The sequence below is a fragment of the Eschrichtius robustus genome, chromosome 1 (genome assembly GCF_028021215.1).
Source record: "Eschrichtius robustus isolate mEscRob2 chromosome 1, mEscRob2.pri, whole genome shotgun sequence".
Classification (NCBI taxonomy): domain Eukaryota; kingdom Metazoa; phylum Chordata; class Mammalia; order Artiodactyla; family Eschrichtiidae; genus Eschrichtius; species Eschrichtius robustus.
The window spans coordinates 144,925,013-144,947,527 of record NC_090824.1 but is presented as its reverse complement, the minus strand read 5'-3'; the positions used below and the strand labels follow the sequence as shown (position 1 = coordinate 144,947,527).

Genomic DNA, 22,515 nt, shown 5'->3' with positions numbered 1-22,515 from the left:
CGTTGGACATGCAAAGTTGCAGATTCCACCATGGGACGGCCAGCGAGCTGAATCATATCAGCGTACAGAAGTGGCCAGAGCCGAGCCATGGGTCAGGAAATGCAGCCAGTTCTCAGGGCATCTAAGCTCGTGTTCCCCGAGAAAAGACCAGAAGGTGAGGGTGTAGCCCCGGTGCACACGTTCCCGTCGCCAACCCTTTAGGTTTAGCAAAGAAGTGTCGCTTACCGCAACAAGGGTTAAAGCAGGATCCTCATGGAATGCACGCCAGGACCCCTCCGAGACTCCTTCGCCTGGCCTGGCCTTGCCACGCCGTCCTCCTTTCAACGGGTATCAGGGATTATACGGATGGCCCCAGGCTGCTGCTGGCATTCTTTCCCTGGCATTCCACCTGGCTCGGGTGAGAGAACACACGCAGGCTTGAGGAGGGTCCACGGGCGCAGCGAGGGAAAGGTCGATACCACCCAGTGATGTGTGTTCTATCTCTCCTCAACATTTCATTTGCTGTCCATCTTGCCTGTGTGTACGCACCCAAACGTGAAAGCACCGTGGCACATGCGCCTACAGAGCGTGCGGCCATCAGGACAAAGAGCGCCGCCGACCAACAAGACCCTGGCCTCGGGCCCTGAAATTCCTCTCCTGAGCAATCTGCCCTGCATCACAGCAAAACGATGTCTTCCTGATCCCCTGAGACACCCTCAGGACAACTGGGCCCCCTCAGCCTAAGAACAAGTGACCTCTTTGGCAACAAACACGCCCTTGGCACTTATGATTCCACACAGTGGACACACCCTCAAGGGGAGAGATCTTCTACAAGGGAAGGGCCCTTGGCCGAATATGACGACCTCCATCAAAAGCGGCTCGTAGGGACCCATGACAAAGGGCACCTGAGGAACGCCTGGACTGATCAAGGGAGACTCACCAGCAGGCATACTTCCTGGTCTCCTGCCAAGCCAGAGGAACTTCCTAGGACCGCCACCAAAGCTAATGGCAAGGGAGCCATTCCAATGCCCAAAGTGGCGGGGCAAACCCTTGCAGCAACTGGGTATCTTATCGTAGCACCTTGCACATTGTCTTTCTTCCCTTCAAGGACAAGACCTTGGAGAAACCATGAGACCCAGGTCCGCCAGAACCAACGTGTCACCCACAGCCGTGCAATGAGGGAACGCCTCCAACATCCTGGACACTTGAACCGGCATGACTTCTCTGGCTTGAAGCCATGCATGCTGGAGATCACAGGCTCGCAGCACCAGAAGGCGGCAGGACAAAATGACCCCTGCAGCACACTTTCACTCCAGCCCTTAAACCTGTAGCATTTCCTTGGCAGCCAACTCGCTTCTTTCTGCATGGTTGGGCCCAAAGACCTCCGGGGAGAGCTCCAAACCTCAGGGAATGCTATGCCGACTGGATATAGCAATGACGCTGGGCTGTCCTAAGGAACACCTTAACATCCTAAACATAGGGGCAAGGAGGCCACACAGGGACAAAACATCCCAACGGCTCCAAATCGGGCCCAGTGAGAAGACACCATACTGTGCCGTGAAGGCACCATTCACTGGAACAAGGACCCGCCGTGAAGCACATTGAGAAAGGAGAGGAAAAGGTTGGGATGGTCCATGAATGTGCACCTGTATTCCTTCCCTACACGGGACTCCAAATGCTCCTGAAGATATCCCAAAAGAGTTCCGGGAACCCTATGTCCACCGACCATCTATCCACCCAACAGTAAGCCTGTGGGCTTAGCCAACACTCTCACGTGTATTTCCCGCTCGCCTTGCCTTCCTCTCTCCACCAGGACCCAAACGAATCCACCCCTCACCTAAGTAGCTTGATGTCCCCTGGATTTGCCTAAGGCATTTTCCAACCTCTCCACACACAACACACAAGCAGGACACAACCCAAGGAGGAGCCAACAGCGTCGCCCAAATCCGTGGGACGGTGGCCCATTTGATTTCCCCTGACCATCAGGGCAAACGTAAACTACATCCCACCTCCCAAGCTGAACATGACATAGAAGCCTGGCCTGGCCAGGACTCCTTCTCTGACCCTGAGTGCAGAGACTTCTGTTTCCTTGCGGGAACAAGGCAACGACCTGAGCTCGAGGGTGGCCTGTAGGTCTCGAGGGCAAGCCAGAGGAGTACCAGTGGCTCATGCTTCCTTTCATACCCGCATGCTGACCACGGCAGGGGATAGCAGTTTTGGCTAGACTCAGGTGCCCAGAGACGTCAAGTTGTCCTTAGCCTTCCCACGTAGATGGACATCCCAGGCTCCTCTCCACATGGCTCTTTCTGCACGAGAAGCCCGCCACCCTCAACTTGAACAATGTTGCTGCGCGAGCCCACGGTAGCAAATGCGACATGGACCTCTCCCTAATTTTCCTTTGGGAGCCACGTGCTGGACCTCAGTTAGGATGAGAAGATGGTAGGTATTGCTCATTCATTTTGTTTAGATTTCGAAGGAATGCATTTATGGGAGTCATCACCGATCCACGCAGCTGCTCAAAGGCTGGACGTGCAAAGTCGCGGACTGTCAGCAAGCTCAATCCTCTCAGCAGTAGGGAGCGGCCAGACTCGAGCCACGGGGCAGAAAGTGCACCCAAGTCTCAGGCCATCGGAGCTCGGGTGCCCCAGGAAACACCCGGAATGTGACGGTGTAGTCTCGCCGCACAAGTCCCCGTGGCCAAACATCTAGGTTTCTTCAAAGAAGTTCCGTTTACCCCCACAAGGTTTCTACCAGGAACCTTGTCAAGCCAGAGGCGATGCCCTTGGGTCGTACAGAAAGCTATTGGCATTGGAGATATTCCAATGCCCAAACTGGCAGGGCAAACCCTTGCAGCAACTGGGTAACTTGCCCTGGCGCCTTGTATTTTCGCCCCCGGGCCCGTCAGTGACATGACTGCGGAGAAACCTGAGACCCATTCATTGGTTCAGAGTGCCAAGCAGTGCATTTATGGGAGTCATCATCAATCCACCTGCTCAAAGGCTGCACGTTCAAAGTTGCAGGCTCCACCGCAGGGCAGCCAACGATCTCAATCATGTCAGCAGTCAGGAGCGGCCAGAGCCGACCCACGGGGCTGCCAATGGAGCTAAGGATCATGGCATCGCATCTCGGGTGCCACTGGAAGAGCCAAGAAGGTGAGGGTGTAGTCTCAGGGCACAAGTCCCCGTGGCCAAACATCTAGGTTTCTGCAAAGAATTTCCACTCACCAGCACAAGGTTCCTACGAGGATCCTCAAGTACTTCACGCCAAAATCACTCTGAGACTCTTTTGCCTCGACTTGCCTCAACTTGCCACACTGTCCTCACTTCTCCAGGTACCATGGACTATACAGAGGGCTCCATGCTGCTGCAGGTGTTTGTTCCCGGGCACTCCACCACCTGCCTCAGTGTGACAGAACACAGGGATGTTTGAGAAAAGTGAACGGGGGCACAGAGGCAAAGGGTGATACCGCCCAGCGATGTGCGCTCTATCTCCCCTCAACATTTCATTTGCAGCCCATCATGTCTGTGTGTCCACAGCCAAACGTGAATGCTTCGTGGCACGGATGCCTTCAGAGTGCACGGGCATCAACACAAAGAGCACGGCCGTCCATCAAACCCCTGGTATGGGCCTTGAACTTCCCCGCCTGAGCCGCCTCCCCACCGACACAGCATAGGGATGTCACCCTGAAACGCTGAGACAGCCTCAGGGGAAATGGGATTACTCAGCGTAAGAGCCACTGCCCTCTGGGGAACCAAACCACTCCTGGCGCATACGCTTCCACGCAGTGGACTCTCCCTCAAGGGGAAATGTGGTCCCTGAGATCTTCCACAAGGGAACGGCCCTTGGCCAAATGGGACGACCTCCCACAAAAGCAGATTGTAGGGACCGGTGACAAAACACACCAGAGGAACTCCTGGACTGAACAATGGAGATTCACCTGTAGCCATACTTCCTGGCCTGCTGCCAAGACTGGCAACCTACCCTTGGCCCACACACAAAGCTAATGGCATGGGAACCATTCCGATGCTCAACGCGGCGGGGAAACCCTTGCAGCAATGGTGTAACTTGCAGTGGTGTCTGGTACTTTCACACTCTGGGACCATCAGTGACGTGACATTGGGGAAACCGTGAGGCCCAGGTACTCTGCAAGCAACTTGTTACCCACAGCCATGCAACGAGAGAACCCAGACAACAGCCTAGACACTTGAACCGGTATGACTTGTCTGGCCTGTGGCCAGGCTCGCCGGATACCACAGTCTCGACGCACCAGCGGGTGGCAGGAAAAATGACACCCACGCCACACATCCTCTCCTGCCCTTAAAACTGTAGCCTTTCCTTGGCAGCCGACTCCCTTGTTTCTGTATGGTTGCGCCCAATGACCTCCTGGTAGAGCTCCAATCCTCAGGGAACGCTATGTGGGCCGGGTAGAGAAATGATGCTTGGCTGTCCTCAGGAACACCTTCACGTCTTCAACACAGGGGGAACGTGGCCAGACAGGGACAAAACACCCCAAGGCCTCCAAATCGGCCCCCATGAGAAGACACCATACTGTGCCATGAAGGCAACCTTTCGCTGGACAAGGACCCGCCATGAAGCAAATCGGCCAAGGAGAGGAAAGAGGCGGGACAGTCCACAAATGTGCTCCCGTATTCTCTCCCTACACGTGCCTCCAGATGCTCCTGAGGGAATCCAAAATGTGTTCCGGAAACCCCATGGCCACCGTCGATCTATCCACCCACCAGTAAACCTGTGGGCTTAGCCAGCCATCTCACGTCTCTCTTTCACTCGCCTTACCTTAATCTCTCTCCACCGGGATCCCAACGTGTCACGGCAAGATGCCAGAGCCACCCCTCACCAAGGAAGCTTGCCGTGACCAAGCTTGACTAAGGCATTTTCCAGCCCCTTCACACAGCACACACAAGCAGGACACAACCCGAGGAGGAGCCATCAGATTGCCTAAACTCCCAGGAACAGTGGCCCATTTGATTTCTCCCCTCATCAGGAGAAACCTAAATTCATATGGTCTCCCAAGCAGAACATGACAAAGAAGCCTGCCCTAGGCCTGGAATCCTGTTCTGACCCTGAGCCTACAGACTTCTGTTTCTTTGAGGCCACAAGGCAATGACCAGCCGGTGGGGGCAGCCTGTAGAACTCAAGCTCAGGTGGCAGAACCAGCAATGGCGCACGCTTCCTCTCCTACCTGCATGCTGAACCGTGGCAGGGGACAGCAGTCCTGGCTAGACCAAGGAACCCAGAGACGGCACGCTGTCCCACGCCTTCCCGCCTGGATTGGCATCCCAGGCTCCTTTCCCAATGGCTCTTCTCCCCATGAGATGACCACAACCCTCAACCTGAACAACGTGGCTGTGGACACCCTCGGCCGCAAATGCAATGTGAACCTCTCCCTACTTTCCTTTTGGGAGCCACGTGCTGGACCTCAGTTCCAACGAGGAGACGGTAGGGATTTCTCACTCATTTTGTTCAGATTTCCAAGGAATGCACTTGTGGGAGTCATCATCGATCGAAGCACATGCTCAAACGTTGGACATGCAAAGTTGCAGATTCCACCATGGGACGGCCAGCGAGCTGAATCATATCAGCGTACAGAAGTGGCCAGAGCCGAGCCATGGGTCAGGAAATGCAGCCAGTTCTCAGGGCATCTAAGCTCGTGTTCCCCGAGAAAAGACCAGAAGGTGAGGGTGTAGCCCCGGTGCACACGTTCCCGTCGCCAACCCTTTAGGTTTAGCAAAGAAGTGTCGCTTACCGCAACAAGGGTTAAAGCAGGATCCTCATGGAATGCACGCCAGGACCCCTCCGAGACTCCTTCGCCTGGCCTGGCCTTGCCACGCCGTCCTCCTTTCAACGGGTATCAGGGATTATACGGATGGCCCCAGGCTGCTGCTGGCATTCTTTCCCTGGCATTCCACCTGGCTCGGGTGAGAGAACACACGCAGGCTTGAGGAGGGTCCACGGGCGCAGCGAGGGAAAGGTCGATACCACCCAGTGATGTGTGTTCTATCTCTCCTCAACATTTCATTTGCTGTCCATCTTGCCTGTGTGTACGCACCCAAACGTGAAAGCATCGTGGCACATGCGCCTACAGAGCGTGCGGCCATCAGGACAAAGAGCGCCGCCGACCAACAAGACCCTGGCCTCGGGCCCTGAAATTCCTCTCCTGAGCAATCTGCCCTGCATCACAGCAAAACGATGTCTTCCTGATCCCCTGAGACACCCTCAGGACAACTGGGCCCCCTCAGCCTAAGAACAAGTGCCCTCTTTGGCAACAAACACGCCCTTGGCACTTATGATTCCACACAGTGGACACACCCTCAAGGGGAGAGATCGTCCACAAGGGAAGGGCCCTTGGCCGAATATGACGACCTCCATCAAAAGCGGCTCGTAGGGACCCGTGACAAAGGGCACCTGAGGAACGCCTGGACTGATCAAGGGAGACTCACCAGCAGGCATACTTCCTGGTCTCCTGCCAAGCCAGAGGAACTTCCTAGGACCGCCACCAAAGCTAATGGCAAGGGAGCCATTCCAATGCCCAAAGTGGCGGGGCAAACCCTTGCAGCAACTGGGTATCTTATCGTAGCACCTTGCACATTGTCTTTCTTCCCTTCAAGGACAAGACCTTGGAGAAACCATGAGACCCAGGTCCTCCAGAACCAACGTGTCACCCACAGCCGTGCAATGAGGGAACGCCTCCAACATCCTGGACCCTTGAACTGGCATGACTTCTCTGGCTTGAAGCCATGCATGCTGGAGATCACAGGCTCGCAGCACCAGAAGGCGGCAGGACAAAATGACCCCTGCAGCACACTTTCACTCCAGCCCTTAAACCTGTAGCATTTCCTTGGCAGCCAACTCGCTTCTTTCTGCATGGTTGGGCCCAAAGACCTCCGGGGAGAGCTCCAAACCTCAGGGAATGCTATGCCGACTGGGTATAGCAATGACGCTGGGCTGTCCTAAGGAACACCTTAACATCCTCAACATAGGGGCAAGGAGGGCACACAGGGACAAAACATCCCAACGGCTCCAAATCGGGCCCAGTGAGAAGACACCATACTGTGCCGTGAAGGCACCATTCACTGGAACAAGGACCCGCCGTGAAGCACATTGAGAAAGGAGAGGAAAAGGTTGGGATGGTCCATGAATGTGCACCTGTATTCTTTCCCTACATGGGACTCCAACTGCTCCTGAAGATATCCCAAAAGAGTTCCGGGAACCCTATGTCCACCGACCATCTATCCACCCAACAGTAAGCCTGTGGGCTTAGCCAACACTCTCACGTGTATTTCCCGCTCGCCTTGCCTTCCTCTCTCCACCAGGACCCAAACGAATCCACCCCTCACCTAAGTAGCTTGATGTCCCCTGGATTTGCCTAAGGCATTTTCCAACCTCTCCACACACAACACACAAGCAGGACACAACCCAAGGAGGAGCCAACAGCGTCGCCCAAATCCGTGGGACGGTGGCCCATTTGATTTCCCCTGACCATCAGGGCAAACGTAAACTACATCCCACCTCCCAAGCTGAACATGACATAGAAGCCTGGCCTGGCCAGGACTCCTTCTCTGACCCTGAGTGCAGAGACTTCTGTTTCCTTGCGGGAACAAGGCAACGACCTGAGCTCGAGGGTGGCCTGTAGGTCTCGAGGGCAAGCCAGAGGAGTACCAGTGGCTCATGCTTCCTTTCATACCCGCATGCTGACCGCGGCAGGGGATAACAGTTTTGGCTAGACTCAGGTGCCCAGAGACGTCAAGTCGTCCTTAGCCTTCCCACGTAGATGGACATCCCAGGCTCCTCTCCACATGGCTCTTTCTGCACGACAAGCCCGCCACCCTCAACTTGAACAATGTTGCTGCGCGAGCCCACGGTAGCAAATGCGACATGGACCTCTCCCTAATTTTCCTTTGGGAGCCACGTGCTGGACCTCAGTTAGGATGAGAAGATGGTAGGTATTGCTCATTCATTTTGTTTAGATTTCGAAGGAATGCATTTATGGGAGTCATCACCGATCCACACAGCTGCTCAAAGGCTGGACGTGCAAAGTCTCGGACTGTCAGCAAGCTCAATCCTCTCAGCAGTAGGGAGCGGCCAGACTCGAGCCACGGGGCAGAAAGTGCACCCAAGTCTCAGGGCATCGGAGCTCGGGTGCCCCAGGAAGCGCCCGGAATGTGACGGTGTAGTCTCGCCGCACAAGCCCCCGTGGCCAAACATCTAGGTTTCTTCAAAGAAGTTCCGTTTACCCCCACAAGGTTTCTACCAGGAAACTTGTCAAGCCAGAGGTGATGCCCTTGGGTCGTACAGAAAGCTATTGGCATTGGAGATATTCCAATGCCCAAACTGGCAGGGCAAACCCTTGCAGCAACTGGGTAACTTGCCCTGGCGCCTTGTATTTTCGCCCCCGGGCCCGTCAGTGACATGACTGCGGAGAAACCTGAGACCCATTCATTGGTTCAGAGTGCCAAGCAGTGCATTTATGGGAGTCATCATCAATCCACCTGCTCAAAGGCTGCACGTTCAAAGTTGCAGGCTCCACCGCAGGGCAGCCAACGATCTCAATCATGTCAGCAGTCAGGAGCGGCCAGAGCCGACCCACGGGGCTGCCAATGGAGCCAAGGATCATGGCATCGCATCTCGGGTGCCACTGGAAGAGCCAAGAAGGTGAGGGTGTAGTCTCAGGGCACAAGTCCCCGTGGCCAAACATCTAGGTTTCTGCAAAGAATTTCCACTCACCAGCACAAGGTTCCTACGAGGATCCTCAAGTGCTTCACGCCAAAATCACTCTGAGACTCTTTTGCCTCGACTTGCCTCAACATGCCACACTGTCCTCATTTCTCCAGGTACCATGGACTATACAGAGGGCTCCATGCTGCTGCAGGTGTTTGTTCCCGGGCACTCCACCACCTGCCTCAGTGTGATAGAACACAGGGATGTTTGAGAAAAGTGAACGGGGGCACAGAGGCAAAGGGTGATACCGCCCAGCGATGTGCGCTCTATCTCCCCTCAACATTTCATTTGCAGCCCATCATGTCTGTGTGTCCACAGCCAAACGTGAATGCTTCGTGGCACGGATGCCTTCAGAGTGCACGGGCATCAACACAAAGAGCACGGCCGTCCATCAAACCCCTGGTATGGGCCTTGAACTTCCCCGCCTGAGCCGCCTCCCCACCGACACAGCATAGGGATGTTACCCTGAACCGCTAAGACAGCCTCAGGGGAAATGGGATTACTCAGCGTAAGAGCCACTGCCCTCTGGGGAACCAAACCACTCCTGGCACATACGCTTCCACGCAGTGGACTCACCTTCAAGGGGAAATGTGGTCCCTGAGATCTTCCAAAAGGGAACGGCCCTTGGCCAAATGGGACGACCTCCCACAAAAGCAGATTGTAGGGACCGGTGACAAAACACACCAGAGGAACTCCTGGACTGAACAATGGAGATTCACCTGTAGCCCTACTTCCTGGCCTGCTGCCAAGACTGGCAACCTACCCTTGGCCCACACACAAAGCTAATGGCATGGGAACCATTCCGATGCTCAACGCGGCGGGGAAACCCTTGCAGCAATGGTGTAACTTGCAGTGGTGTCTGGTACTTTCACACTCTGGGACCATCAGTGACGTGACATTGGGGAAACCGTGAGGCCCAGGTACTCTGCAAGCAACTTGTTACCCACAGCCATGCAACGAGAGAACCCAGACAACAGCCTAGACACTTGAACCGGTATGACTTGTCTGGCCTGTGGCCAGGCTCGCCGGATACCACAGTCTCGACGCACCAGCGGGTGGCAGGAAAAATGACACCCACACCACACATCCTCTCCTGCCCTTAAAACTGTAGCCTTTCCTTGGCAGCCGACTCCCTTGTTTCTGCATGGTTGCGCCCAATGACCTCCTGGTAGAGCTCCAATCCTCAGGGAACGCTATGTGGGCCGGGTAGAGAAATGATGCTTGGCTGTCCTCAGGAACACCTTCACGTCTTCAACACAGGGGGAACGTGGCCAGACAGGGACAAAACACCCCAAGGCCTCCAAATCGGCCCCCATGAGAAGACACCATACTGTGCCATGAAGGCAACCTTTCGCTGGACAAGGACCCGCCATGAAGCAAATCGGCCAAGGAGAGGAAAGAGGCGGGACAGTCCACAAATGTGCTCCCGTATTCTCTCCCTACACGTGCCTCCAGATGCTCCTGAGGGAATCCCAAATGTGTTCCGGGAACCCCATGGCCACCGTCGATCTATCCACCCACCAGTAAACCTGTGGGCTTAGCCAGCCATCTCACGTCTCGCTTTCACTCGCCTTACCTTAATCTCTCTCCACCGGGATCCCAACGTGTCATGGCAAGATGCCAGAGCCACCCCTCACCAAGGAAGCTTGCCGTGACCAAGCTTGACTAAGGCATTTTCCAGCCCCTTCACACAGCACACACAAGCAGGACACAACCCGAGGAGGAGCCATCAGATTGCCTAAACTCCCAGGAACAGTGGCCCATTTGATTTCTCCCCTCATCAGGAGAAACCTAAATTGCATATGGTCTCCCAAGCAGAACATGACAAAGAAGCCTGCCCTAGGCCTGGAATCCTGTTCTGACCCTGAGCCTACAGACTTCTGTTTCTTTGAGGCCACAAGGCAATGACCAGCCGGTGGGGGCAGCCTGTAGAACTCAAGTGCAGGTGGCAGAACCAGCAATGGCGCACGCTTCCTCTCCTACCTGCATGCTGAACCATGGCTGGGGGCAGCAGTCCTGGCTAGAACAAGGAACCCAGAGATGGCACGCTGTCCCACGCCTTCCCGCCTGGATTGGCATCCCAGGCTCCTTTCCCAATGGCTCTTCTCCCCATGAGATGACCACAACCCTCAACTTGAACAACGTGGCTGTGGACACCCACGGCCGCAAATGCAATGTGAACCTCTCCCTACTTTCCTTTTGGGAGCCACGTGCTGGACCTCAGTTCCAACGAGGAGACGGTAGGGATTTCTCACTCATTTTGTTCAGATTTCCAAGGAATGCATTTGTGGGAGTCATCATCGATCGAAGCACATGCTCAAACGTTGGACATGCAAAGTTGCAGATTCCACCATGGGATGGCCAGCGAGCTGAATCATATCAGCGTACAGAAGTGGCCAGAACCGAGCCATGGGTCAGGAAATGCAGCCAGTTCTCAGGGCATCTAAGCTCGTGTTCCCCGAGAAAAGGCCAGAAGTTGAGGGTGTAGCCCCGGTGCACACGTTCCCGTCGCCAAACCTTTGGGTTTAGCACAGAAGTGTCGCTTACCGCAACAAGGGTTAAAGCAGGATCCTCATGGAATGCACGCAAGGACCCCTCCGAGACTCCTTCGCCTGGCCTCGCCTTGCCACGCCGTCCTCCTTTCAACGGGTATCAGGGATTATACGGATGGCCCCAGGCTGCTGCTGGCATTCTTTCCCTGGCATTCCACCTGGCTCGGGTGAGAGAACACACGCAGGCTTGAGGAGGGTCCACGGGCGCAGCGAGGGAAAGGTCGATACCACCCAGTGATGTGTGTTCTATCTCTCCTCAACATTTCATTTGCTGTCCATCTTGCCTGTGTGTACGCACCCAAACGTGAAAGCATCGTGGCACATGCGCCTACAGAGCGTGCGGCCATCAGGACAAAGAGCGCCGCCGACCAACAAGACCCTGGTCTCGGGCCCTGAAATTCCTCTCCTGAGCAATCTGCCCTGCATCACAGCAAAACGATGTCTTCCTGATCCCCTGAGACACCCTCAGGACAACTGGGCCCCCTCAGCCTAAGAACAAGTGCCCTCTTTGGCAACAAACACGCCCTTGGCACTTATGATTCCACACAGTGGACACACCCTCAAGGGGAGAGATCTTCCACAAGGGAAGGGCCCTTGGCCGAATATGACGACCTCCATCAAAAGCGGCTCGTAGGGACCCGTGACAAAGGGCACCTGAGGAACGCCTGGACTGATCAAGGGAGTCTCACCAGCAGGCATACTTCCTGGTCTCCTGCCAAGCCAGAGGAACTTCCTAGGACCGCAACCAAAGCTAATGGCAAGGGAGCCATTCCAATGCCCAAAGTGGCGGGGCAAACCCTTGCAGCAACTGGGTATCTTATCGTAGCACCTTGCACATTGTCTTTCTTCCCTTCAAGGACAAGACCTTGGAGAAACCATGAGACCCAGGTCCTCCAGAACCAACGTGTCACCCACAGCCGTGCAATGAGGGAACGCCTCCAACATCCTGGACCCTTGAACCGGCATGACTTCTCTGGCTTGAAGCCATGCATGCTGGAGATCACAGGCTCGCAGCACCAGAAGGCGGCAGGACAAAATGACCCCTGCAGCACACTTTCACTCCAGCCCTTAAACCTGTAGCATTTCCTTGGCAGCCAACTCGCTTCTTTCTGCATGGTTGGGCCCAAAGACCTCCGGGGAGAGCTCCAAACCTCAGGGAATGCTATGCCGACTGGGTATAGCACTGACGCTGGGCTGTCCTAAGGAACACCTTAACATCCTCAACATAGGGGCAAGGAGGCCACACAGGGACAAAACATCCCAACGGCTCCAAATCGGGCCCAGTGAGAAGACACCATACTGTGCCGTGAAGGCACCATTCACTGGAACAAGGACCCGCCGTGAAGCACATTGAGAAAGGAGAGGAAAAGGTTGGGATGGTCCATGAATGTGCACCTGTATTCTTTCCCTACACGGGACTCCAAATGCTCCTGAAGATATCCCAAAAGAGTTCCGGGAACCCTATGTCCACCGACCATCTATCCACCCAACAGTAAGCCTGTGGGCTTAGCCAACACTCTCACGTGTATTTCCCACTCGCCTTGCCTTCCTCTCTCCACCAGGACCCAAACGAATCCACCCCTCACCTAAGTAGCTTGATGTCCCCTGGATTTGCCTAAGGCATTTTCCAACCTTTCCACACACAACACACAAGCAGGACACAACCCAAGGAGGAGCCAACAGCGTCGCCCAAATCCGTGGGACGGTGGCCCATTTGATTTCCCCTGACCATCAGGGCAAACGTAAACTACATCCCACCTCCCAAGCTGAACATGACATAGAAGCCTGGCCTGGCCAGGACTCCTTCTGTGACCCTGAGTGCAGAGACTTCTGTTTCCTTGCGGGAACAAGGCAACGACCTGAGCTCGAGGGTGGCCTGTAGGTCTCGAGGGCAAGCCAGAGGAGTACCAGTGGCTCATGCTTCCTTTCATACCCGCATGCTGACCGCGGCAGGGTATAGCAGTTTTGGCTAGACTCAGGTGCCCAGAGACGTCAAGTTGTCCTTAGCCTTCCCACGTAGATGGACATCCCAGGCTCCTCTCCACATGGCTCTTTCTGCACGAGAAGCCCGCCACCCTCAACTTGAACAATGTTGCTGCGCGAGCCCACAGTAGCAAATGCGACATGGACCTCTCCCTAATTTTCCTTTGGGAGCCACGTGCTGGACCTCAGTTAGGATGAGAAGATGGTAGGTATTGCTCATTCATTTTGTTTAGATTTCGAAGGAATGCATTTATGGGAGTCATCACCGATCCACGCAGCTGCTCAAAGGCTGGACGTGCAAAGTCGCGGACTGTCAGCAAGCTCAATCCTCTCAGCAGTAGGGAGCGGCCAGACTCGAGCCACGGGGCAGAAAGTGCACCCAAGTCTCAGGGCATCGGAGCTCGGGTGCCCCAGGAAGCGCCCGGAATGTGACGGTGTAGTCTCGCCGCACAAGTCCCCGTGGCCAAACATCTAGGTTTCTTCAAAGAAGTTCCGTTTACCCCCACAAGGTTTCTACCAGGAACCTTGTCAAGCCAGAGGCGATGCCCTTGGGTCGTACAGAAAGCTATTGGCATTGGAGATATTCCAATGCCCAAACTGGCAGGGCAAACCCTTGCAGCAACTGGGTAACTTGCCCTGGCGCCTTGTATTTTCGCCCCCGGGCCCGTCAGTGACATGACTGCGGAGAAACCTGAGACCCATTCATTGGTTCAGAGTGCCAAGCAGTGCATTTATGGGAGTCATCATCAATCCACCTGCTCAAAGGCTGCACGTTCAAAGTTGCAGGCTCCACCGCAGGGCAGCCAACGATCTCAATCATGTCAGCAGTCAGGAGCGGCCAGAGCCGACCCACGGGGCTGCCAATGGAGCTAAGGATCATGGCATCGGATCTCGGGTGCCACTGGAAGAGCCAAGAAGGTGAGGGTGTAGTCTCAGGGCACAAGTCCCCGTGGCCAAACATCTAGGTTTCTGCAAAGAATTTCCACTCACCAGCACAAGGTTCCTACGAGGATCCTCAAGTACTTCACGCCAAAATCACTCTGAGACTCTTTTGCCTCGACTTGCCTCAACTTGCCGCACTGTCCTCACTTCGCCAGGTACCATGGACTATACAGAGGGCTCCATGCTGCTGCAGGTGTTTGTTCCCGGGCACTCCACCACCTGCCTCAGTGTGACAGAACACAGGGATGTTTGAGAAAAGTGAACGGGGGCACAGAGGCAAAGGGTGATACCGCCCAGCGATGTGCGCTCTATCTCCCCTCAACATTTCATTTGCAGCCCATCATGTCTGTGTGTCCACAGCCAAACGTGAATGCTTCGTGGCACGGATGCCTTCAGAGTGCACGGGCATCAACACAAAGAGCACGGCCGTCCATCAAACCCCTGGTATGGGCCTTGAACTTCCCCGCCTGAGCCGCCTCCCCACCGACACAGCATAGGGATGTCACCCTGAACCGCTGAGACACCCTCAGGGGAAATGGGATTACTCAGCGTAAGAGCCACTGCCCTCTGGGGAACCAAGCCACTCCTGGCGCATACGCTTCCACACAGTGGACTCACCCTCAAGGGGAAATGTGGTCCCTGAGATCTTCCACAAGGGAACGGCCCTTGGCCAAATGGGACGACCTCCCACAAAAGCAGCTTGTAGGGACCGGTGACAAAACACACCAGAGGAACTCCTGGACTGAACAATGGAGATTCACCTGTAGCCATACTTCCTGGCCTGCTGCCAAGACTGGCAACCTACCCTTGGCCCACACACAAAGCTAATGGCATGGGAACCATTCCGATGCTCAATGCGGCGGGGAAACCCTTGCAGCAATGGTGTAACTTGCAGTGGTGTCTGGTACTTTCACACTCTGGGCCCATCAGTGACGTGACATTGGGGAAACCGTGAGGCCCAGGTACTCTGCAAGCAACTTGTTACCCACAGCCATGCAACGAGAGAACCCAGACAACAGCCTAGACACTTGAACCGGTATGACTTGTCTGGCCTGTGGCCAGGCTCGCCGGATACCACAGTCTCGACGCACCAGTGGGTGGCAGGAAAAATGACACCCAGGCCACACATCCTCTCCTGCCCTTAAAACTGTAGCCTTTCCTTGGCAGCCGACTCCCTTGTTTCTGCATGGTTGCACCCAATGACCTCCTGGTAGAGCTCCAATCCTCAGGGAACGCTATGTGGGCCGGGTAGAGAAATGATGCTTGGCTGTCCTCAGGAACACCTTCACGTCTTCAACACAGGGGGAACGTGGCCAGACAGGGACAAAACACCCCAAGGCCTCCAAATCGGCCCCCATGAGAAGACACCATACTGTGCCATGAAGGCAACCTTTCGCTGGACAAGGACCCGCCATGAAGCAAATCGGCCAAGGAGAGGAAAGAGGCGGGACAGTCCACAAATGTGCTCCCGTATTCTCTCCCTACACGTGCCTCCAGATGCTCCTGAGGGAATCCCAAATGTGTTCCGGGAACCCCATGGCCACCGTCGATCTATCCACCCACCAGTAAACCTGTGGGCTTAGCCAGCCATCTCACGTCTCTCTTTCACTCGCCTTACCTTAATCTCTCTCCACCGGGATCCCAACGTGTCACGGCAAGACGCCAGAGCCACCCCTCACCAAGGAAGCTTGCCGTGACCAAGCTTGACTAAGGCATTTTCCAGCCCCTTCACACAGCACACACAAGCAGGACACAACCCGAGGAGGAGCCATCAGATTGCCTAAACTCCCAGGAACAGTGGCCCATTTGATTTCTCCCCTCATCAGGAGAAACCTAAATTGCATATGGTCTCCCAAGCAGAACATGACAAAGAAGCCTGCCCTAGGCCTGGAATCCTGTTCTGACCCTGAGCCTACAGACTTCTGTTTCTTTGAGGCCACAAGGCAATGACCAGCAGGTGGGGGAAGCCTGTAGAACTCAAGCGCAGGTGGCAGAACCAGCAATGGCGCACGCTTCCTCTCCTACCTGCATGCTGAACCGTGGCAGGGGACAGCAGTCCTGGCTAGACCAAGGAACCCAGAGACGGCACGCTGTCCCACGCCTTCCCGCCTGGATTGGCATCCCAGGCTCCTTTCCCAATGGCTCTTCTCCCCATGAGATGACCACAACCCTCAACTTGAACAACGTGGCTGTGGACACCCACGGCCACAAATGCAATGTGAACCTCTCCTTACTTTCCTTTTGGCAGCCACGTGCTGGACCTCAGTTCCAACGAGGAGACGGTAGGGATTTCTCACTCATTTTGTTCAGATTTCCAAGGAATGCATTTGTGGGAGTCATCATCGATCCAAGCACATGCTCAAACGTTGGACATGCAAAGTTGCAGATTCCACCATGGGACGGCCAGCAAGCTGAATCATATCAGCGTACAGAAGTGGCCAGAGCCGAGCCATGGGTCAGGAAATGCAGCCAGTTCTCAGGGCATCAAAGCTCGTGTTCCCCGAGAAAAGACCAGAAGGTGAGGGTGTAGCCCCGGTGCACACGTTCCCGTCGCCAAACCTTTAGGTTTAGCAAAGAAGTGTCGCTTACCGCAACAAGGGTTAAAGCAGGATCCTCATGGAATGCACGCCAGGACCCCTCCGAGACTCCTTCGCCTGGCCTCGCCTTGCCACGCCGTCCTCGTTTCAACGGGTATCAGGGATTATACGGATGGCCCCAGGCTGCTGCTGGCATTCTTTCCCTGGCATTCCACCTGGCTCGGGTGAGAGAACACACGCAGGCTTGAGGATGGTGCACGGGCGCAGTGAGGGAAAGGTCGATACCACCCAGTGATGTGTGTTCTATCTCTCCTCAACATTTCATTTGCTGTCCATCTTGCCTGTGTGTATGCACCCAAACGTGAAAGCATCGTGGCACACGCGCCTACAGAGCGTGCGGCCATCAGGACAAAGAGCGCCGCCGACCAACAAGACCCTGGTCTCGGGCCCTGAAATTCCTCTCCTGAGCAATCTGCCCTGCATCACAGCAAAACGATGTCTTCCTGATCCCCTGAGACACCCTCAGGACAACTGAGCCCCCTCAGCCTAAGAGCAAGTGCCCTCTTTGGCAACAAACACGCCCTTGGCACTTATGATTCCACACAGTGGACACACCCTCAAGGGGAGAGATCTTCCACAAGGGAAGGGCCCTTGGCCGAATATGACGACCTCCATCAAAAGCGGCTCGTAGGGACCCGTGACAAAGGGCACCTGAGGAACGCCTGGACTGATCAAGGGAGACTCACCAGCAGGCATACTTCCTGGTCTCCTGCCAAGCCAGAGGAACTTCCTAGGACCGCAACCAAAGCTAATGGCAAGGGAGCCATTCCAATGCCCAAAGTGGCGGGGCAAACCCTTGCAGCAACTGGGTATCTTATCGTAGCACCTTGCACATTGTCTTTCTTCCCTTCAAGGACAAGACCTTGGAGAAACCATGAGACCCAGGTCCTCCAGAACCAACGTGTCACCCACAGCCGTGCAATGAGGGAACGCCTCCAACATCCTGGACCCTTGAACCGGCATGACTTCTCTGGCTTGAAGCCATGCATGCTGGAGATCACAGGCTCGCAGCACCAGAAGGCGGCAGGACAAAATGACCCCTGCAGCACACTTTCACTCCAGCCCTTAAACCTGTAGCATTTCCTTGGTAGCCAACTCGCTTCTTTCTGCATGGTTGGGCCCAAAGACCTCCGGGGAGAGCTCCAAACCTCAGGGAATGCTATGCCGACTGGGTATAGCAATGACGCTGGGCTGTCCTAAGGAACACCTTAACATCCTGAACATAGGGGCAAGGAGGCCACACAGGGACAAAACATCCCAACGGCTCCAAATCGGGCCCAGTGAGAAGACACCATACTGTGCCGTGAAGGCACCATTCACTGGAACAAGGACCCGCCGTGAAGCACATTGAGAAAGGAGAGGAAAAGTTTGGGATGGTCCATGAATGTGCACCTGTATTCCTTCCCTACACGGGACTCCAAATGCTCCTGAAGATATCCCAAAAGAGTTCCGGGAACCCTATGTCCACCGACCATCTATCCACCCAACAGTAAGCCTATGGGCTTAGCCAACACTCTCACGTGTATTTCCCGCTCGCCTTGCCTTCCTCTCTCCACCAGGACCCAAACGAATCCACCCCTCACCTAAGTAGCTTGATGTCCCCTGGATTTGCCTAAGGCATTTTCCAACCTCTCCACACACAACACACAAGCAGGACACAACCCAAGGAGGAGCCAACAGCGTCACCCAAATCCGTGGGACGGTGGCCCATTTGATTTCCCCTGACCATCAGTGCAAACGTAAACTACATCCCACCTCCCAAGCTGAACATGACATAGAAGCCTGGCCTGGCCAGGACTCCTTCTCTGACCCTGAGTGCAGAGACTTCTGTTTCCTTGCGGGAACAAGGCAACGACCTGAGCTCGAGGGTGGCCTGTAGGTCTCGAGGGCAAGCCAGAGGAGTACCAGTGGCTCATGCTTCCTTTCATACCCGCATGCTGACCGCGGCAGGGGATAGCAGTTTTGGCTAGACTCAGGTGTCCAGAGACGTCAAGTTGTCCTTAGCCTTCCCACGTAGATGGACATCCCAGGCTCCTCTCCACATGGCTCTTTCTGCACGAGAAGCCCGCCACCCTCAACTTGAACAATGTTGCTGCGCGAGCCCACAGTAGCAAATGCGACATGGCCCTCTCCCTAATTTTCCTTTGGGAGCCACGTGCTGGACCTCAGTTAGGATGAGAAGATGGTAGGTATTGCTCATTCATTTTGTTTAGATTTCGAAGGAATGCATTTATGGGAGTCATCACCGATCCACGCAGCTGCTCAAAGGCTGGACGTGCAAAGTCGCGGACTGTCAGCAAGCTCAATCCTCTCAGCAGTAGGGAGCGGCCAGACTCGAGCCACGGGGCAGAAAGTGCACCCAAGTCTCAGGGCATCGGAGCTCGGGTGCCCCAGGAAGCGCCCGGAATGTGACGGTGTAGTCTCGCCGCACAAGCCCCCGTGGCCAAACATCTAGGTTTCTTCAAAGAAGTTCCGTTTACCCCCACAAGGTTTCTACCAGGAACCTTGTCAAGCCAGAGGCGATGCCCTTGGGTCGTACAGAAAGCTATTGGCATTGGAGATATTCCAATGCCCAAACTGGCAGGGCAAACCCTTGCAGCAACAGGGTAACTTGCCCTGGCGCCTTGTATTTTCGCCCCCGGGCCCGTCAGTGACATGACTGCGGAGAAACCTGAGACCCATTCATTGGTTCAGAGTGCCAAGCAGTGCATTTATGGGAGTCATCATCAATCCACCTGCTCAAAGGCTGCACGTTCAAAGTTGCAGGCTCCACCACAGGGCAGCCAACGATCTCAATCATGTCAGCAGTCAGGAGCGGCCAGAGCCGACCCACGGGGCTGCCAATGGAGCTAAGGATCATGGCATCGGATCTCGGGTGCCACTGGAAGAGCCAAGAAGGTGAGGGTGTAGTCTCAGGGCACAAGTCCCCGTGGCCAAACATCTAGGTTTCTGCAAAGAATTTCCACTCACCAGCACAAGGTTCCTACGAGGATCCTCAAGTACTTCACGCCAAAATCACTCTGAGACTCTTTTGCCTCGACTTGCCTCAACTTGCCACACTGTCCTCACTTCTCCAGGTACCATGGACTATACAGAGGGCTCCATGCTGCTGCAGGTGTTTGTTCCCGGGCACTCCACCACCTGCCTCAGTGTGACAGAACACAGGGATGTTTGAGAAAAGTGAACGGGGGCACAGAGGCAAAGGGTGATACCGCCCAGCGATGTGCGCTCTATCTCCCCTCAACATTTCATTTGCAGCCCATCATGTCTGTGTGTCCACAGCCAAACGTGAATGTTTCGTGGCACGGATGCCTTCAGAGTGCACGGGCATAAACACAAAGAGCACGGCCGTCCATCAAACCCCTGGTATGGGCCTTGAACTTCCCCGCCTGAGCCGCCTCCCCACCGACACAGCATAGGGATGTCACCCTGAACCGCTGAGACACCCTCAGGGGAAATGGGATTACTCAGCGTAAGAGCCACTGCCCTCTGGGGAACCAAACCACTCCTGGCGCATACGCTTCCACACAGTGGACTCACCCTCAAGGGGAAATGTGGTCCCTGAGATCTTCCACAAGGGAACGGCCCTTGGCCAAATGGGAGGACCTCCCACAAAAGCAGCTTGTAGGGACCGGTGACAAAACACACCAGAGGAACTCCTGGACTGAACAATGGAGATTCACCTGTAGCCATACTTCCTGGCCTGCTGCCAAGACTGGCAACCTACCCTTGGCCCACACACAAAGCTAATGGCATGGGAACCATTCCGATGCTCAACGCGGTGGGGAAACCCTTGCAGCAATGGTGTAACTTGCAGTGGTGTCTGGTACTTTCACACTCTGGGACCATCAGTGACGTGACATTGGGGAAACCGTGAGGCCCAGGTACTCTGCAAGCAACTTGTTACCCACAGCCATGCAACGAGAGAACCCAGACAACAGCCTAGACACTTGAACCGGTATGACTTGTCTGGCCTGTGGCCAGGCTCGCCGGATACCACAGTCTCGACGCACCAGCGGGTGGCAGGAAAAATGACACCCAGGCCACACATCCTCTCCTGCCCTTAAAACTGTAGCCTTTCCTTGGCAGCCGACTCCCTTGTTTCTGCATGGTTGCGCCCAATGACCTCCTGGTAGAGCTCCAATCCTCAGGGAACGCTATGTGGGCCGGGTACAGAAATGATGCTTGGCTGTCCTCAGGAACACCTTCACGTCTTCAACACAGGGGGAACGTGGCCAGACAGGGACAAAACACCCCAAGGCCTCTAAATCGGCCCCCATGAGAAGACACCATACTGTGCCATGAAGGCAACCTTTCGCTGGACAAGGACCCGCCATGAAGCAAATCGGCCAAGGAGAGGAAAGAGGCGGGACAGTCCACAAATGTGCTCCCGTATTCTCTCCCTACACGTGCCTCCAGATGCTCCTGAGGGAATCCCAAATGTGTTCTGGGAACCCCATGGCCACCGTCGATCTATCCACACACCAGTAAACCTGTGGGCTTAGCCAGCCATCACACGTCTCTCTTTCACTCGCCTTACCTTAATCTCTCTCCACCGGGATCCCAACGTGTCACGGCAAGATGCCAGAGCCACCCCTCACCAAGGAAGCTTGCCGTGACCAAGCTTGACTAAGGCATTTTCCAGCCCCTTCACACAGCACACACAAGCAGGACACAACCCGAGGAGGAGCCATCAGATTGCCTAAACTCCCAGGAACAGTGGCCCATTTGATTTCTCCCCTCATCAGGAGAAACCTAAATTGCATATGGTCTCCCAAGCAGAACATGACAAAGAAGCCTGCCCTAGGCCTGGAATCCTGTTCTGACCCTGAGCCTACAGACTTCTGTTTCTTTGAGGCCACAAGGCAATGACCAGCAGGTGGGGGCAGCCTGTAGAACTCAAGCGCAGGTGGCAGAACCAGCAATGGCGCACGCTTCCTCTCCTACCTGCATGCTGAACCGTGGCAGGGGACAGCAGTCCTGGCTAGACCAAGGAACCCAGAGACGGCACGCTGTCCCAAGCCTTCCCGCCTGGATTGGCATCCCAGGCTCCTTTCCCAATGGCTCTTCTCCCCATGAGATGACCACAACCCTCAACTTGAACAACGTGGCTGTGGACACCCACGGCCGCAAATGCAATGTGAACCTCTCCCTACTTTCCTTTTGGGAGCCACGTGCTGGACCTCAGTTCCAACGAGGAGACGGTAGGGATTTCTCACTCATTTTGTTCAGATTTCCAAGGATTGCATTTGTGGGAGTCATCATCGATCCAAGCACATGCTCAAACGTTGGACATGCAAAGTTGCAGATTCCACCATGGGACGGCCAGCGAGCTGAATCATATCAGCGTACAGAAGTGGCCAGAGCCGAGCCATGGGTCAGGAAATGCAGCCAGTTCTCAGGGCATCAAAGCTCATGTTCCCCGAGAAAAGACCAGAAGGTGAGGGTGTAGCCCCGGTGCACACGTTCCCGTCGCCAAACCTTTAGGTTTAGCAAAGAAGTGTCGCTTACCGCAACAAGGGTTAAAGCAGGATCCTCATGGAATGCACGCCAGGACCCCTCCGAGACTCCTTCGCCTGGCCTCGCCTTGCCACGCCGTCCTCGTTTCAACGGGTATCAGGGATTATACGGATGGCCCCAGGCTGCTGCTGGCATTCTTTCCCTGACATTCCACCTGGCTCGGGTGAGAGAACACACACAGGCTTGAGGAGGATTCACGGGCGCAG

The 22,515-nt window shown here is 55.2% G+C and overlaps 8 non-coding genes across 8 annotated transcripts; all 8 read right to left on the bottom strand.

Moving 5' to 3' along the window:
* Positions 1 to 2,393: 2,393 nt before the first annotated feature.
* LOC137777728 (small nucleolar RNA SNORD116) lies at positions 2,394 to 2,485 on the bottom strand. The gene has a single exon (XR_011076603.1). It is a non-coding gene; the product is annotated as a small nucleolar RNA SNORD116 (small nucleolar RNA).
* Positions 2,486 to 5,411: 2,926 nt separating this feature from the next.
* Positions 5,412 to 5,503, bottom strand: LOC137753900 (small nucleolar RNA SNORD116). The gene has a single exon (XR_011071624.1). It is a non-coding gene; the product is annotated as a small nucleolar RNA SNORD116 (small nucleolar RNA).
* A 2,408-nt stretch (positions 5,504 to 7,911) lies between these two features.
* On the bottom strand, positions 7,912 to 8,003 carry LOC137777722 (small nucleolar RNA SNORD116). The gene has a single exon (XR_011076602.1). It is a non-coding gene; the product is annotated as a small nucleolar RNA SNORD116 (small nucleolar RNA).
* A 2,927-nt stretch (positions 8,004 to 10,930) lies between these two features.
* LOC137753777 (small nucleolar RNA SNORD116) lies at positions 10,931 to 11,022 on the bottom strand. The gene has a single exon (XR_011071578.1). It is a non-coding gene; the product is annotated as a small nucleolar RNA SNORD116 (small nucleolar RNA).
* A 2,408-nt stretch (positions 11,023 to 13,430) lies between these two features.
* Positions 13,431 to 13,522, bottom strand: LOC137777718 (small nucleolar RNA SNORD116). The gene has a single exon (XR_011076601.1). It is a non-coding gene; the product is annotated as a small nucleolar RNA SNORD116 (small nucleolar RNA).
* Positions 13,523 to 16,449: 2,927 nt separating this feature from the next.
* On the bottom strand, positions 16,450 to 16,541 carry LOC137753008 (small nucleolar RNA SNORD116). Its single transcript, XR_011071354.1, has one exon. It is a non-coding gene; the product is annotated as a small nucleolar RNA SNORD116 (small nucleolar RNA).
* A 2,408-nt stretch (positions 16,542 to 18,949) lies between these two features.
* On the bottom strand, positions 18,950 to 19,041 carry LOC137777713 (small nucleolar RNA SNORD116). The gene has a single exon (XR_011076599.1). It is a non-coding gene; the product is annotated as a small nucleolar RNA SNORD116 (small nucleolar RNA).
* A 2,927-nt stretch (positions 19,042 to 21,968) lies between these two features.
* On the bottom strand, positions 21,969 to 22,060 carry LOC137753290 (small nucleolar RNA SNORD116). The gene has a single exon (XR_011071441.1). It is a non-coding gene; the product is annotated as a small nucleolar RNA SNORD116 (small nucleolar RNA).
* Between the last annotated feature and the right edge of the window lie 455 nt (positions 22,061 to 22,515).